This window comes from Dermacentor variabilis, chromosome 11 (genome assembly GCF_050947875.1).
Source record: "Dermacentor variabilis isolate Ectoservices chromosome 11, ASM5094787v1, whole genome shotgun sequence".
NCBI classification, from domain to species: Eukaryota; Metazoa; Arthropoda; class Arachnida; order Ixodida; family Ixodidae; genus Dermacentor; species Dermacentor variabilis.
The window spans coordinates 115,064,420-115,081,534 of NC_134578.1; the positions used below are offsets into that span (position 1 = coordinate 115,064,420).

Sequence of the window (17,115 nt, forward strand, 5' to 3'; positions counted from 1 at the left end):
CCTTAAGAGAGAGAGTGTAAGATTGGAATTTCATTTCATTTCATTTTATTGCCTGAAAGACCCCTTGCGGGGTATTACATAAGGGGTGGGTTGTACAAAAATACAGGAGGTTGCCCACTATCTTATTTTAAGGACAGAATACTCGTTACTTCATCCACGAAGGCAGATGAGGTGGTGATGGCAGCGACGTGGTGGGGAAAGCCGTTCCAGTCTTTAGCTGTACGACTGAAAATTGAAAATTAATATGCTCAAGACAAAGATGATTATGAATAGATTGGCAAGGGAACAAGAGTTCAAGATTGCCAGTCAGCCTCTAGAGTATGTGAAGGAGTACCTTTACCTTGCTCAATTACTCACAGGGAACCCTGATCATGAGAAGGAAATTTACAGAAGAATAAAAATGGGTTGGAGTGCATACGGCAGACTGTCAGATCCTGACTGGAAGCTTTCCACTATCATTCAAAAGCAAGGTGTACAATCAATGAATCCTACCGGTGCTGTCATATGGGGCAGAAACTTGCAGACTGATAAAGAAGCTTGAGAACAAGTTAAGGACCCCGCAAAGAGCGATGGAACAAAGAATACTAGGCGCAACGTTAAGATACAGAAAGAGATCGGTTTGCATCAGAGATGAAACGAGTGTAGCCGATATTCTAATCGACATTAAAAGAAAAAAAAATGAAGCTGGGGAGGTCATGTAATGCGCATGTTAGATAATCCGTGGACCATTAGGGTTACAGAATGGGTACCAAGAGAAGGGAGGCGCACTCGAGGATGGCAGAAGACTAAGTGGGGCAATGAAATTAGGAAACATGGAGACGCTAGTTGGAGTCGGTTGGCGCAGGACAGGGGTAATTGGAGATCGCAGGGAGAGGCCTTCGCCCTGCAGTGGACATAAAATAAGCTGATGATGATGGTAATGAGACATAGGCATCATAAATGCAATCACAGTGACTTGTTGTGGCCTAAAAAAACATCAATAGCCTGGCTACAAATGGCACCAGACAACTAATCAGACGAAACAGAAAACCAAGATGATCTCACAACCAACAGTTTTATTAACACGCTCAGTAAATACTGGGTGACAACCAATGAACCGAAAATACACAAAAAAGCAAAGCAAAAACTAATGTGTGCTTCCCGACACGAAACTCATCCATCTCTAACAGAGGCCATGCTGACAGAAGATTGTACCAGCATTTTTATATCTACAGCTTCCACAATTTCTTTAGGCAGCTCATCAGCAGATTATACAGAATGCTAGCTTCTTCCTCTAGTGCATTGTAGAGCAAGAAACTAGGTTGCTTAAAAAATTACGCAAGCTTTAGTTATAAATAGGCTGGGAGAACCTTGTGTCAGGATGGCCTCCATTACAGATCAATGCGTTTCCTGTACAATTTTTTGCTTCTTTTTGTGTATGTCCTGTTTATTGCTTGTCAGCCAGCATTTACTCGGCACATTCCATAAATTTTAAGTAGTTAGTGCACCTTATAATTGTCTTGGGCTCTAGCAGAAAGGTGTTCATGTTCGTAGTCGCTGCCAAGGGATAGCACTCTGTGGGCTCATCAAATATTCGCCGAAGATGTCCCTTACGCTAGCGGCAGACCTACTGTAGTGGCCTACATGTGGCTGCAAGGGAAACGTCGCTTGAGCACCACTCGCATGCTATTGGCCACTGGTTGCCTCGTCCTCGTGGCTGCAATATTGGTAGACCGGATCCTCTCGCAGGATGTTATGGAGGACACAGGAGGCCATCACCACGTAGTCGACGTTTTCAGGCAGTAAGTTGATGGAACGACGAAATGCCCTAAATCTTGATACCATGACGCCAAATGTGTTCTCCACAGACCTCCTGAAATGGAAAAAACAATGTTACCTTTCATTCTAATTTCCTTGCTACAGTGTAAAGCTACTGCCTTGAACATTTATCTTGCCCCTGCTGAGCTGGAAGTTAAATATCCTTTTCCCCTCAGTCAGATGCCTCCCCGAATAAGGCCGTAAGAAGTCTTGCCGTAGTTGGAAGGCCTCGTCTCCTACAAAAAACATGAGGAGCTAATCCGCTTGTGTTGGGCAAAGCCTGTATGGGAAAGAGGCCAAGAGTACAGTTTTCAAGGCACTTTCCAAATCTTGAAGCACTGAGTGTGCCTCCGTCACTCTGCCTGCCATATGCACCGACATCGACAGCAACAAACTTCGAGTAGCTGTCAGCCACGGCCATCAGCACTAGAAGAAAACTAGAATGACAACGTCAGTAATTATTTACCATCACACGTGTCAATCATTAGTAGACAAAGGATAACGAATAGATTATACAGGGCATAGTGTCGCTATTTAACAAGTCTGCATCATGAGTGCGCGTCATGTAGATGACCATAACCATTATATTAATAGCTTGCATATATAATAATCATAAACAGCCAATAATGACAATATCATACCTTGTGTAATACAGGCTGCCCGAGAGTGGTGGGGCCTGTATTTGCACGTGTTTGCCGTCAACTACGCGGACGCTATTGGCGAAGCTGTATCTTTCACTGGAGCCTGCAGCAGTGCTTCTCCAAGTTTCGGTTGTTGGTACCTGAGGAAAGTCGGAACAATTGTGAAAAGTAGATGACACAAGGCATATTGGTAAGGTATTAAAACCCAACCGATCGAATGTTGATGTTCTATCGGGGACGCAATTGCCCAGGCGGCGCGCGACCGTCGGCCGAATTGCACCTCTGCGCTGTCTGCCGGGATCAGCCGCGCCACGGTCTGCGCTTGAAATCGCAGGAAAGCGCATACGTGGCTCATTAGCGACTCACGCTGTCCGGTGACCTCTAGCGCAGACCACAGCGCGACCGATCCCGGCAGACAGCGCAGCGATGCAATTCAGACCACGGTCGCGCGTGGCCTGGCAATTGAGTCCCCGACAGAACAAAAAAACGCGTCTTCTTTATTTCAAAGCTGAAATATATGGACATGCATACAATCGATGAAAATGTAGAATAGATCGTCCATCATATATGGGCATCGATAATGACGTTTACTGCGCGGCATGTTAGTTGCTGGGCTTAATTGCTGGAGTCAGCAGCGAGGTTGTTGAGCGCATCGGGCTTCCCTGAGGGCACAGTGCGGACATAGGACAGCTAGGTGAACTCGGGCAATTTCATTAAGCGGTCCCTGGTAGATATATATATGAAGGTTGTAAAAAAATAGTCACAATTAAGTGCCCTAATAATTAGTGGAAACACGTTGATACGTACGTTACTCGCTGTTGCATTTTCCCGGCATTTACGTCGCGTTTTATGTTGCATGTAAGTGTGGCGGTAACGCAAATTAAGTGGTGCAGAGGCAAATTCGGAGGCACGAAATCCTGGGAGTTCGCGATCGTCATTCCCGATCACGGTGCGATTAATTTTGCTGGCGCTCTAAAGTCAGCTTCCCTGCATGACATGTTTCCAGTGCGGTGGAGCATATGAGGCGCAGAAAATAGTACATGTTTAAATATACATGCGCGCAAAGCTGTCCCGGGCTCCTTTGAAAAATGTATCAATGGGGTTCTACTAATTCCTTTTCTATAGGCACTTTAGACTTTTTTCCCGTAGGATTGTGACGATGTCCTGACAAAGTGTGCGGTCACATGGGAAGGGGACACTATGACATATTGACATTCCAGCGTAGCACCATAGCGGACAAGCGAGTAGCCGGTGCGATTGCCCAAACGTCGCAATGCCATTTAGGTGACCGCATTTCCCCGTCACACGTCACAACAGAGTAGAAACTAAGCAGAAAATGACTAGCAAGTATATACTAAATTAAGGCGCGCTCTGTGAAGCTTGAGAATTTCTTCTTGGGGTTGAGATGTGCCGGGCCTTCTTTTACAGCAAAAGGAAGATTTGAAAAATCATCGAAAAAATTTGCTGACTTGAAAGCTGTTTCTGTGGCTTTCATTATGCAGAGCTGTCAATTAGCAGTACAAGAGGCTACTCAGTTTAACCTCAAATTAATGTTGCAAATACTGACTGAGCCGCACGTATAATGTATAAATGCAGCTTTTATGCCTAAACATGTACGACGACTGCAGGCGCAATATACATACCCTTTACCTAGCTTTCCAGTTCTGCAACCATTGCGGGGTTAGGTTTTCTGCTGCGTTGGAACGTCGTGGCTTATCCCTCCTTCCGCCCCTCCCGTACAGTTCGCGTTGCTGCTTTTGTTTGTTTACTGTTTAGCCAGCGTCCAAACAAACACTCCTGAAGCTGAAAGTGTACGTCGCGTCGTTGGTCGCCATGGCAACAATACCGTCATAGCTAACGCTCAGTTTCGCATTACGAAAAACGCGAAAACCTTAAGACATTGGCGTAAAAGTTGAGAACTATTGTAAGCAAAAAAATAAATGTAAGAATTAAGAGCAAGAATGGAATGTGCAAGGATTAATTCTGTAGATACGTTTGCGTGCCCCACGTGCGAAACTACTAGGGCTTTTGTACATCATGTGAACAATTTGCGCACCAGCGTGTCGTCTTTTTCAGATCTTCGTCTTAACGCCTCCGTTCAACGAAAATGCAGCGTGCGTCTTTCAACGAGTTGTTGATAAAGGAAGTAGCAAATCGCCCGCTTTTGTGGGACTTCTGACTCTTCGATTACAGAAAAATCGTGAAAAGGACTGCGTTATGCAAGAAATGAAGGCAGCGCTTGAAATCGTCGATCCTAGAGGTATGTATAGTATATAAATGTTCTGATCTTTGTGGCATGAAAACATATTTAGATGTGCACATTACGTCTTCAACATTAACTTAGGCAATGGCCAGCTAACGCGCGCCCAGCACTAAAAAAAAACGTGTTCTCTTTCTTTAAAAATTCATTTTTGCAATATTAGGGTCATTCCCGCGAAACATCGCAGAGCCAAATGACCATTATTGATTTTCTTGAAAAAAAATATGGGTAGATGGCTATTGCTTGAATAAGGTTTCACCAAAATATGTTCATTTTTTTTATCACGCGAGCGCTGTTTGGAATTTCCGCAAAATAGTAAAATTTGGTTGGAGATGCATTTTTTTTTCAGGTTTCAAACAGGTGCAATAAGGAATTTTATTTCAGGGCAATTTGATGGCATCCTTCTTTCATATGACGTCATAATTTAATGCATTAGAGAATTTTCCGTCTTTATTTGGCTAAGTAAAAAGTTGAATTTTTAGAAATTCTTCGCATAAACTGTGTTACTTTTTTCACCTACCATAAATTTTCTCCCTTTTCGCCTGTGACTGTAGTGTCTACTAAAATAATTTGAAATAATAAACATGTATATTTTAGAAAAATACCTCAAAAGTTGGCAAGGAATTAAATTATTCTGATACTCAAGCCAAGTTTAAGTATAGGGCCCTCCAGATAAGTATGTTAGACAGTTCAATATCCTCTTGAGTCCTGAGACATCAATTCTTGAACAATTTTGATGAAACCTTATTTTGAACGCAAAGTACAGCAACACAACTGATAAAAATGTTGTGGGTGAATAATCTGAACGAAATGGGGGCGAAATGCGAAAACACCCGTGTACTTAGATTTAGGTGCACGTTAAAGAACCCCAGGTGGTCAAAATTTCCGGAGTCCTCCACTACGGCGTGCCTCATAATCAGAAAGTGGTTTTGGCACGTAAAACCCCAAATATTATTATTATTATTAATCTGAACGAAAGGTAGGTTGTTGGTACCCAAGTGGGTACTCTGGGACTTAGGCCGCATGGAACTCCAGGAAACAGTTCGAACTTTGCACGCAAAGTAACACGTTACATTTACGGCACTTCACTCGCGACTTCGCTTTGCACTGCGGGTTCCGACATTTCATCAGCAACTTCAGATTTTCACGTTCTGGAAAGTGTCTAGTCCTGTCCTAGTGCACCTCGTCTGGCGGTAATCACCTTGGCTCTCTTGAAAGGTGTAGACTCTTGATCGCTTTCTGCGCCGAAATTAGGCTGCTGTGAATTGCGAAGGTCTGCATTTCTGTTTTAATTTTGTTCTGAATTCTGATCTAATTCTGAATTTTAATAAATTCTGTTTTTATGCATAAGAAACACGCCAAATTTGGGCGTATAATTATTATTTTGTAAAACTGTTGAGCCGAATTCCTTACATTTTGCGCCTGCGTCCTCTGGCGTTTGGTGAGAGCACTAGTTCGTTACGTAGCGGTGACGTAGTTCCTGAGGCCAGATTTCTCGGAGTGTCCGCTCTTAGTCTTTTTCTTTGTCTATGTGGGCAGGTTTTGAAGACAACTCTGACATGACGCTGTCACTGCCTCAATTTCGCGATCTAACCTTGGCCACCGGAATGACGATCTAGCCACCGCCTTCATAGCGGATGATCCTTGGTGCGTCTCATGCACAAGGTATAATATGCGACGTCGCGCCTCCATCGGAACGACTACTCGCCGGCCCAAGTATAACAACGCGTGGGCCAAAGAAAGCTCCAATTTCTTGTCAAAAAAAGGTGCGACACCCGTATTCAAGCCTTTTGCGCAGGGCGGCCAACTATTCTTAGTGAATCGCATAACTTGACTGAGAGCAGGGTCACCAGCAGTCAACTGCCTTAGCTCCTCAACTGACACAGTTCCCCCACCGAACAGTCAAGGCCAGCCGATAGTCTGGTGGGTCCGCTTCTGGTGGCTTCGGCTCAGACGTCTATTGTGGCCGTCTACTAAAGACGTCAGCGTTGAGCAGTTGTTTACCAGGAGAGTATTGAAGCTGATAGCGGAACCCGCCTATGTACAGCGCCCAGCGCTGCATTCTGGCAGCTGCCAATGCTAGAGTTGGTCGATCCGCCTTCAACGGGCCCACGAGCGGCTGGTGGTCGGTGACCAATACGAATTCTCGGTCTACGAGATAATCACGGAATTTGGACACTCCAAACACAAGAGCAAGGGCTTCCTTCTCAAGCTGAGAATAATTTTTCTCATCCCTTGTTAGCGTTCTAGAACGGAACCCGACAGGTTTGTTTATCTTTCCGAATGTATGGAAAACCACGGCACCTATTCCGTCCTGTGAAGCGTCACACTCTAGCTTGAGGGGTCTCTCGGGATCACAGCGAGCCAGCACAGCCGCTTCCAGAAGGCATTTTTTTGCTTCACGAAAAGCTGCTTCTTGCGCATGTCCCCAGAACCAACGTGTGCTGTTCTCCAATAACTTGTACAGCGGTGAAAGTACGGAAGACATGTTGGGCATGAACTTCAAATAAAATGTAATCATGCCCAGAAACGATCTCAATTGCTGAACATTTTCTGGGTTGAGGGCTCGCGCGATTGCTTCAACATGCTTCTCTATTGGATGCAGACCTTCCAGATCAATTGTATGACCGAGATAGGTCACTGCCTCTTGGCGAAAGCTGCATTTCTGAAGTCTGAGCTTCACTTCATGTTCACGAAAACGCTGCAGTGCTTGTCGTAACCTGTCGGTACTACCAAGTTTTTCTGATACCAAAACAACGTCAAGGTAAGCCTGAACACCTGTCAGGCCCTGCAGAAGTGTTTCTATTTTCGACTGGAAGATGGCAGGCGCGGAAGCTATGCCGAACGGCAGTCGGTTTTAGCAAAACAACCCACGGTGTGTATTGATTACGAACATCTTCCTTGAGTCCTCATTGAGGGGAACTTGGTTAAAGGGACACTAAAGGTTACTATTAAGTCAACGTGGACTGTTGAAATGCCATCCCAGAAACATCGAAACACTTGTTTCATGCGAACAAAAGACTTATTTTAAGAGAATGCGTTCTGAAGCGTCCGCGTACCTCTAGCGCAATTCAAATCGCCCGCCCTCCGGTCGAGAAGTACCGACATCATGGTCTCATAGTGACGTTGCGCCGTCGGTGAGTAAAACGGCGTCCGCAGACGGCGCTACGGCTTTTCTGCGCAAAACGCAAACGCGCGGCCAGAAACAGAGCCAAGACAGAGCTGACAGCAGAGCGAAAGCGGGAGTATGGTGGCTAGCGGAAGGAGAAACGCGCTACCATAAGCTGGTACTTCATTCTATGACGCAAACTTCGACGCTCGTCGCAATGGACCCTGACAACGACAGATTGGCTCGCGATGCTGGGCTCAACTCCAGTGATTTGAGCACTGACGAGCGCGACCTGCTGCTGAGGGCTCGCCCTGCCGGCGTCGTTGCGTACTACGACGTCGGCCTCGACACCGCCTCTCCGGAGCGGGAAAGCAACGAGGGCTTCCCACGACATCACATGGACGTGGCATTCTCGCTGCTTGTTCCAAATGCAAGTTTCGCGAGCCAGCAGGACAACCGCAGCACGACGCGATAAACAAACAACTGAAACTCCAAAGCGCGCGCGGCGCAATGTCGAGCGCGCAGAGTCGAGCGAAAACAATCTTTCGACCACACATACTACTGAAGGGTAACGTCAAAATATTATTTTTTCTTAGAATCGAATAGACGTTGACAAGTAGCATTTTCTTCCGTCTTATAATCGAATGAAATTATGTTTTTAATACGAGTAGTTGAGTATTAGTAACACAAATTATGAGGAGTGCTTTCGTCATCGGGCTAGTACCGGAATGTCGCTGGGGGGTCTCAAATCGTGCCATGCATTTACCTCAATTTCTCGGTTACTAAAGCTCTGTTCGCGATTATATTGACGCCTTAGACGTTCTAGAACATTGCTCTACCACTTTAACTTCACTTTCTGGTAACCATTAGTGTCCCTTTAAACGCATTTCTTAAATCCAGTGTGCTGGACAGTCCCCACCGTTCAGGCATGCGAAAATGCCATCAATAGCTGGTCACGGGTACTGCTCCAGTTCACAGACGGGATTCAAGGTCACCTTAAAATCAACGCAGATTCTAACCGCGCCGTTCTTCATTACGGGCACAATGGGAGTAGCCCACTCGGCGTGCGTTACAGGTGACAGTACTCCAAGCGTTACGAGCCTATAAACCTCTTTCTAAACTTTGTCGCGTAAAGCAAATGGAAGGGAACGGGCCTTACAAAACTTCAGCATGGTGCCTTCCTTGAGCTACAGATGGACAGGGTGTCCGTCAATTAGACCCAGCTCGGGGCTGAAGACGTCTTTGAACTCTGAGAGGACGGCATGAATGGCGGAGGTACGGCTGCTTCCTGGACCAGAGCTTTGTTGCACTGATACGTTCAACACCGAGGATCCTGCGTCATTGAACTTAGAAATCAACTCTCGTCCGCAGAGGCTCGGACATGAACAGTTCGGGACCATCAAGGAACTCTTGACCTTGTCGTTGTAGGACACTGACATACTCAGTTTCCCTAATACAGGAAGTTCTCCAAGATAACAGGACAGTTTAATGAATGCGGTTTCTAGTTGCGGCCAATGTTCACGGTTTTTCTCAAAACTTTCTTTGGACAGAACACAGACGGGTGAGCCGGTGTCCACAATCACAGGTACGTCAATGCCACGCCATGTGAAAGTACGAAGAATAGGTGGTGGTTGCCAACCATTGGAGGGTGCGGTTAGTGTCCAAATGTGCGCATCGTCTGCATTTTCCTCAATGACGTCCGCTGTGACTGCAAACGCTTCTCCTTGGCTGCATTGTGAACGAGTTTTTGGGCGTCCTTTCCGCACGTCGCTTTGGCACATCTTCGCCAGATGGCCGTATTCACCACAGCGGTAACACCTCGCTTTCACCCAGCCGCAGGCGTTTCTGTTGTATTTCTGACTTCCGCAACGCCCACATACGGACACCAGTTCATCAGCTTGTCGTGCATCGACCTTGAGCACGGGTTCAATGTCAGATGACATCTTCTTTGCATCTTTTTCTACCGCTTCTGCTCATATGCCAATTGTTTTCGCCTCCCTCAACCTCAAATGTGTTTTCGCTAATAGTTGCTTCTGAGCAACGCTTGACCTCACTCCACAGGCGATCCTGTCGCGAAGCATCCAGTCTAGCATGCCACCGAAATTACAGCCATCCGCAATCCGGCGAACTTCAACGATGAACTGTTGAATGGTATCACGTTCCCACTGGCAAGGATTGAAGAACCGATAGCTCTCCGTTATTTCATGACGCTTAGGGTCGAAGTAGTCATCCAAAACTTTGACTGCTTCCTCGTACGTAAGCGAGTTTGGCTTCCTCGGTGCAACCTGTCCTGAGAGCACTTGCACGGTGCACGTACTCAATGCTGCTACCAGCAGCGCCCTCTTCTTTCCCGAGTCGCTGACGCCAGTTGCCTCAAAATAAGCTACTGCCTTCGTGATGTAAGCCTTCCAGTTGTCGGACTGGTCATCGTATTCCGGTAGTTGATGATGAGCCATGGTCGATATTTCCGCGGCCGCTGTTTCCTGCTCAATTGCCTAGCTTAATTGATTTTTCACCTCAAGGGTTTCGCCTCCATAATCATCATCATCATCAGCCTGTTTTATGTCCACTGCAGGACGAAGGCCTCTCCCTGCGATGCGAACTCCAATTACCCCTGTCCTGCGCCAACCGATTCCAACTAGAGCCCGCGAATTTCCTAATTTCATCGTTTGTCTAGTCTTTTGTCGTCCTCGATTGCGTTTTCCCTCTCTTGGTAACCATTCTGTAACCCTAATGGTCCAACGGTTATCTAACCGGCGCATTACATGACCTGCCCAGCTACATTTTTTCCTCTTGATGTCAATTAGAATATCGTCAATACCCGTTCGCTCTCTTATCCAAACCGCTCTTTCTCTCTCTTAACGTTATGCCTAGCAATCTTCGTTCGATCGCTCTTTACGCGGTCCTTAACTTGCTCTCAAATCTCTGCTCCATATGTCAGCACTGGCAAAATGCACTGATTGCACACCTTACTTTTCAATAATAATGGTAAGCTTCCAGTCAGGAGCTGGCAATGTCTGCCGTATGCGATCCAACCTATCTTTATTCTTATGTGAATTTCCTTCTCATGATCAGGGTTGCCTATGATTAAATGACCTAGGTAAACGTGCTCCTTCAGTCTCTAGTGACCGACTGGCGATCCTGATCTCTTGTTCCTTTGTTGTTGTTGTTGTAGCCTGTGGCACGTGTGGCTCATACCCACGATGGGGGATTGGCCAAGAAATGGGTGGATTATTCCAAAAAATAGACCCTAAATTTCCTAATATCTATGGGAATAGCATTGAATACGGTTCAATTACCGGCTAAAATAAAATCGGGAAGGTGCTGTTGAATGAGGAATAATTAATTTAGGAGTAATAAAAAAACAGAATTTAGCAGGGCACTCGTTTAGATTCTGTAAGAAATGTTTGGACAGCGAAGCACGCATCCCTGTGGCTGAATCCCAAAGTGGACGCCCCGAACGAAAGAATTGCAGGTTCTGTCAAGTCCAGGCCAATTCTTCGAAAAGGTATCTGCAACAATCTTTTTCTTAACGCAGCAAAGCGGCGGCAAGATAGAAGAAAGTGCTGTATCGTCTCCTCCTCCTCACAAAAGAACAAAGGGGAGAGGGAACCACACCCGACCTGTATAAATAGAAATTTAGGGAGGGAATGCGGCAGCGTAATTTGGTGAGGCAGACCTCAAGCATCTTTGTGTAACAAGATTCGCTATGCCAGAGAAATGCCAGGTGTTTATACTCTGGAGAAGCTGTCAAATGTCGGTTTAATAAGGCTGATCTAATTGATCTCATCCGAAATCTTGCCGCCGTGATCTGTGCTGTCACTGGTAGAATAGGAAGAACAGGGCCGGCTAGTGATGCATGTGCCAGTGAATCGGCAGTTTCATTAAAAAACAAACCTTTATGACCAGGCACCCAAATCAAATGAATACATTGCACATGGGCAGGAACTAGTAAGCGGAAGAGTTTTAGCATGGGTGACTCATTAGTAGCCGTAAGGCAAGAGCATACAGAAAGGGAGTCAGTAAGAATAGCAGCCGTTGTAATCATTTGGTCTAATTTACGCAAAGCTGGATTACTGCTAACAACTCGGCCAGAAAAATAGGCACAAAATCAGGCAATCTTAAAGAAAAATACCAGTCGAGCGCAGGACAAAATATTCCAATGCCAGCTTTTTCCTCGCATTGTGAGGCATCTGTTGCAATGATGTTTGTTTCTAGGGTGCTTAGGTGCTTTGCCCGGCTATTTATCATTATCTTCATCTTCGGCATATTAATATTAAACCCCACTCTTACACTCTCTCTGTTAAGGTCTCCAATCATTTGTTGTAGCTCGTCTGCATTGTTGTTGAATAGAACAATGCCATCGGCAAACCGAAGGTTGTTGAGATATTTGCCGTCGATCTTTACTCCTAAGCCTTCCCAGTTTAAGAGCTTGAATTCTTCTAAGCACGCAGTGAATAGCTTTGGAGAAATTGTCTCCCTGTCTGACCCCTTTCTCTATAGGTATCTCCCTGCTTTTCTTGTGTAGAATTAAGGTAGCTGTAGAACCTCTGTAGATATTCTTACGCGAAGGACGAGTCAGTAAGACGAGAAACTATTTACAGATTATATTTACAACAATGGTTGCAGCGCTGACCGGTTAGATTCACAGCGCGAGCCCAGTTCGTTCTTCCTCCACTTTTCTGGAGTGATGGCGCCCACGCGCCTCGCACAAACAAATACCACACGCATGTAGCATTATTTTCCAAGCTTTTTACGTAAACGTTCTGTACTCCTTGATTACGCAGTGCCTCTATGACTGCTTGTATCTCTACTGCATCAAATGCATTTTCGTAATCTATATAAGCCACATGGATAGGCTTATTGTACTCTGCAGATTTCGCGATAACCTGATTGATGGCATGGATGTGATCCATTGTAAAGTATCTCTTCCTGAAGCCAGCCTGTTCCCTTGGTTGAGAAAACCCAGTGTTGCCCTTATTCCATTGAAGATTATTTTGCTAAATATTTTATATAATACTGGGAGCAAGCTAATGGTCCTATAATTTTTCAATTCTTTAACGTCTCCTTTTTTGTGGATTAGTATAATATCTGCATTCTTCCAGTTTTCTGGGACCCTTGCAGTCGATAGACACTTCGTATAAAGAGCCGCCAGTTTTCCAAGCATTATGTCTCCTCCATCTTTGATTAAATCGACTGCTATTCCACCTTCTCCTCCCGCTCTTCATCGTTTCATGTCTTGCAGGCCCTTCTAACCTCATCGCTAGTTATAGGAGTTTCTGTATCCTGTTCATCACTGTTTCTAAGTGAGGTATCGTGACTCCTCTGGGTACTGTATACAGGTCAGCTTAGAATTTTTCCGCCGCTTTTACTATATCTTAGAGATTGCTGATGATATTCCCCTTTTTATCATTTAGCGCATACATCATGGTTTGTCCTATGCCAGGTTTCTTTTTTACTGATTTCAGGATGCGTTCATTTTTTAGGTCTTCTTCAGTGTTTCTCATGTTATAGTTCCGAATATCAGTTATTTTCGCTTTGTTTATCAGTTTTGACAGTTCCGCGAATTGCGTAAAGCTGTGCGGCCGCCAGTCCCATACAACCGCGTAGAGCGCAGGACTCTGCGATTCTAGACGTACTGCGCTCACCGCGAAAGGTTAGAAAAACACCCACATAAACACAGCAGAGAAGTGGCTACGTGAGGCGGTTCGACCGATAACTGTATAGAAGCGTCATTCAAAACAAGTAATTGTTCTCCACTTCCGGCGGCGTTTTCTCTACTTCCTTTTTCAATAAAAAGATGTTGATCTATAAATAGCCTCATAAACAACGGTTAACTTTTTTATTATTCGCTTTTGCTTGCAGTTTGGTTGTTGCCTTGGCTGTCTCCCTTAGTAGATCGCTTACTTTCTCAACTCCTTGCGATTCTTGTTTCCAGTTGCCAATTTTGCACGAAAAGTGCTATACAATTAGGGAAAAACAGACCAGGTAACGGGCGACAGCCATCTTGCTTATGGGTTTAAGGGTTATTGCAGGGTTTCATGATGGACGCTCTTTCACATTATTTTATTTCCCACCTTCTCTAACCCATATAACGTGTATATGGTTCCGGGCATCTGCCAGCGTCGCGGCGAGCCGTAACTCAAGAAAATAATGAAGCAAAGGAAAAGTAAAACGCAATTGGCGTTTTCTCCGGCCGCAACTCGTTCCGCGAGAGTACAGACCAGCTCAGTAACAGCCGCATCCCTCTCCTGGTCTCGGGATCAGCCTAAACAAAGAAGGTTGAACTAACAAAAGCAACAGCTATGCGTGTGACGGTTGAATAGATGGTAACAACTGAACGCATCCCGAGTTAATCGCGCGGGTGCGGAATCTATGAGAAAACTGTCCTTCACATTACAAGAGGTGCCGATAACTACCGCCATCTAAAAGGAGTGAGAAAGGCAGCATAATGCTGACCGATGAACAGCTGTCAAGTCTCAACATTGATCTGGCGGCGCTTTAGGAATGTGTGAGGAGTGGTGGCGTGGCTGGGGAGGGGGGGGTATGCCACTTGATTTCGGGGGGGGGGGGGGCCGGGCCCCCCTGGGTACGTGCCTGCTTGGACGGTTGGTTTGGCCGCGCCCGCGGGTAGAAACGGCGTAACGCACACTGGGTGGGCTTTCTGTCCACCTCGTCGCTCTTGCGCGGAAGGGGAGTAAGACGACCCGACCTGCTGCTTTGCCCAGTACGACGGGAACGGCGAAGCGTGCGGTCGGTCAAGGAACTGACGGTCGAGAGCTGCTGCCGGTTAGTACACACGGAACCGTGGTGCGAGCGCTCTCCTGTCCTCCACGGCCAACGGTGCCGAGTCTGAAAAGGCTAGCGGCTGCCGGTCGCTTCCTGCAGCGAGTATGGAGTAACGACCCGACTTTGTTGCTGCCCAAGTATTAAAGGAACGGTGTAGCGCTCGGTCGGTCATAGAACTGGCGGTATGAGGGTGCGGCTGCCAAGTACGGAAGGAACCGTGGCCTAAAGCGCTCTCCCGTTCTCCGCGGCAAATGCGGCCGAGCCCGACAGGGCCGGCGGCTGCCGGTCTGCTCCTGGTCGTGACGAGCGAGGTGTCGAGATCGCGGTTCAATGCGAGGACGTCTGCAGGCTATTCGCCCGCCGCCGAGGGAAAGGCGGCGTTGCTGCGAAGTACCGAAGGAAACGCGGCTTTGCTACGTCGGAAGCGTTCTGCGGTTAGCGGACTTGTGCGCTTTGGGAAGGCGCCGCACGTCGAAAGAGGTAAAGTACGGACAGACGAGGGACTGTAGTCCCGGATTCGAACGCACTTGCGGCCAAGCCGTTGCTGGCTTCGTCTTCCGCCTGAAGTAGACTTGTTGTGGCTCCGGCGCAGAGAGCCGTCCCTGGCACTGGCCGAGTGGCTTTGGAGAGCTGCGCGAGTACGCACGCCGAAAGGCGCTGTTCGAAACCACACACACGGAGACGCCACGTGCCAGAAACCCTGGTTGTACTGTACTGAATTGAACAAACTCTTTTTCACTACTCTAAGCGGTGGATCATTCGGTTCTCGGGCCGATGAAGAACGCAGCCAGCTGGGAGACTTGGTGTGATTTGCAGGACACACTGAGCGCTGATTCTTTGAACGCACATTGCGGCCTTGGGTCTCCCCTTGGCATCGTCTGTCTGAGGGTCGGATCACATATCAAGAGAGCCTTCGGCATACAGGGAACGTGCGTCCGTCGACTCGTTTTGACCGCGTCGGCATCATGGACAGTACGTTGAGCGCTAATGCCACGCGCCAGCGACCTCACGAGAAGGAGACGGTGGCGAGCCGTTGTGCCAAATCTTCGAAGAGACGGAAACGAGGCATTATAATCTACTGCAGCGTGACGAGTGCACGCCTCTAGCAAGACCGCCGCAGGATGGGGTCTGATACCTGCAGGGAAAGAGCGGTCCAAGCGCGAGGTGCGAACGTCTGTTGCCATGTAGCGCGAACGTTTGCGAGAGAGTCGGAAGAGATCGCAATTTGCGTTGTTTGCCTTCGGAGTACGTCGAGCTCCAGAGCTGGTCGCTCATTCACGTCACCGCAGCTGTGTGGGCGCCCCTTCCGGGCTTCGTCGCAGGAATGGGAGTCGGCAAATTTTTGCGAGGAGTGGGGAGGAGAAGGGTGGCCCCCGAAAGCGGTTTGACACGATAGCGCCGTCTGCGAGCGAGAAGAGCACGGCGCAGAATTGCCGCGAAACGCAAAATGTCTCCTTCGAGAGCGTTGGCCGAGCTGACGCGTTCCGTCGGAGTCCGCCGTCGGTCGAAGTGCTTCGCAGTCTCTGTCCCCTAACGACTGGGCCACTCCAGTTGGGTAGGGGCGACGCTACACGAGACGATGCCCCCTGCCAGGTTTTAGTCGTCTTTGCGGTGCCTGCTGAAGCGGCGCTCTGCTAAGGCGATCTTTGCCTCGGTGGTGTTTGGGCTTCAGACAGGGTCGCTTACCATGCAACTGCTCGTGCGCCGCACGCGTGCAGGCGGTTCACCGCCTGCCAGCCTCGTCTAAAAGTAGCTCCGTGTTGGGCGAAGGACGTGGTAGGGCGTCGTACTCGGTTGGTGCTGGGTTTTCGAACGTGTCGAGTCCTTTTCGGCATACCGCTCGTATGACGCACGCGCGCAGGCGTTGTGCCGCTTGCCAGCCTCGTCCGCAGGGACGTGGCAGGGCGTCGTACTTAGTCGTGCCGGGATGGCGAAAGCGATGTATCCGTTGTCGACCTCAGATCAGGCGAGACAACCCGCTGAATTTAAGCATATCACTAAGCGGAGAAAAAGAAACCAACAGGGATTCCCCGAGTAGCTGCGAGCGAAACGGGACCGAGCCCAGCACCGAATCCGCCGTCCTTACAGGCGGTCGGGAAATGTGGTGTATGGGAGGCGACGTTCTCGGGTATTTGCGACGGTGCATGTCCCCCTGACAGGGACTTGTCCCAGAGTGGGTGCCAGGCCCATCTCGGTCGTTGCGCGCCCGCGATGAAGCCTCCAGTGAGTCGGGTTGCTTGAGAGTGCAGCCCTAAGTGGGTGGTAAACTCTATCTATGGCTAAATACGAACAAGAGACCGATAGTTCACAAGTACCGTGAGGGAAAGTTGAAAAGAACTTTGAAGGGAGAGGCCAAGAGAACATGAAACCGCTTAGAGTAAAACGGGTGGGCCCTCGAAGCTTGAAAGCGGAGGGTTTCAGTCTCCGTAAGACCGCGGAGCCGGCGGAGTCGGGTAAACGTCCCCCTTCGGGGGGCTGTTCCGGCTGCTGGCACGCAGACGCGGTCTCCAGGGTGCCAA

At 47.9% G+C, this 17,115-nt stretch overlaps 1 non-coding gene and 1 pseudogene across 1 annotated transcript; one reads left to right on the plus strand and one right to left on the minus strand.

Moving 5' to 3' along the window:
• Positions 1 to 1,521: 1,521 nt before the first annotated feature.
• On the minus strand, positions 1,522 to 2,221 carry LOC142563441 (uncharacterized; annotated as a pseudogene).
• Positions 2,222 to 15,335: 13,114 nt separating this feature from the next.
• Positions 15,336 to 15,488, plus strand: LOC142565199 (5.8S ribosomal RNA). The gene has a single exon (XR_012824865.1). It is a non-coding gene; the product is annotated as a 5.8S ribosomal RNA (ribosomal RNA).
• Positions 15,489 to 17,115: the final 1,627 nt, after the last annotated feature.